Source organism: Triticum dicoccoides, chromosome 5A (assembly GCF_002162155.2).
Source record: "Triticum dicoccoides isolate Atlit2015 ecotype Zavitan chromosome 5A, WEW_v2.0, whole genome shotgun sequence".
NCBI classification, from domain to species: domain Eukaryota; kingdom Viridiplantae; phylum Streptophyta; class Magnoliopsida; order Poales; family Poaceae; genus Triticum; species Triticum dicoccoides.
In genome coordinates, this window is record NC_041388.1 from 377,628,854 (window position 1) to 377,630,018 (window position 1,165).

Here is a 1,165-nt window from a genome sequence, read left to right on the forward strand (position 1 = left end):
CAGGGTTTCGAACGAGAACTCATCTGTTACACGGGCACTCCAATGTTTTTTAAACTTATTGGAAATCCTAACTTGTTTTGCGTTCAGTATGCAGCATTCAAAGCGACGTCAACAATTTACAACACGTTCTGACATCATTTGCTGTTTTTTAGTCATTTACCGATTTGTTTAGAGTGCTAAATGACCGTGAAATTGAAAATCACTACAAAATGAACTCTGAAAATGTTGAAACTTGGCATGGTATTATCATTTCAACCGCATAGTCTGTGCGAAAGAGTAGAGAGGGTCATGGCAAAAACTGGACGCACTTCATGTACAAACTGGACAATCTCTTTCAAAGTATCAGGGTTTCGGACAAGAACTCATCTGTTACACAGGCACTCCAATGTTTTTTAAACTTATTTGAAATCTCGACTTTTTTGCGTTCAGTATGCAGAATGCAAATCGACATCATAAATTTCCAACACGTTCTGACATCATCTGCTTTTTTTCAATCATTTACGTATTTGTTTAGAGAGCTAAATGACCGTGAAATTAAAAATCACTACAAAATGAACTCTGAAAGTCTTAAAACTTGGCATGGTATCATCATTTCACCTGCATAGCATGTGCGAAAGAGTAGAGAGGGTCACGACAGAAACTGGACGCACTTCGTGTACAAACTGGACAATCTCTTTCGGAGTATCAGGGTTTCGGACGAGAACTCATCTGTTACACGGGCACTCCAATGTTTTTTAAACTTATTTGAAATCCCGACTTCTTGTGCGTTTAGTATGCAACATTCAAAGCGATGTCATCAATTTCCAACACGTTCTGACATCATTTGTTGTATTTCAGTCATTTACCGATTTGTTTAGATAGCTAAATGACTGTGAAATTGAAAATCACTACAAAATGAACTCTGAAAATGTTGAAACATGGCATCGTATCATCATTGCACCTGCATAGCATGTGCGAAAGAGTAGATAGGGTCACGGAAAAAACAGGACGCACTTCGTGTACAAACTGGTCAATCTCTTTCGGAGTATCTGGGTTTCGGACGAGAACTCATCTGTTACACGGGCACTTCAATGTTTTTAGACTTATCTGAAATCCTGACTTCTTTTGCGTTTAGTATGCAGCATTCAGAGTAACGTCATCAATTTCCAACATGTTCTGACATCAT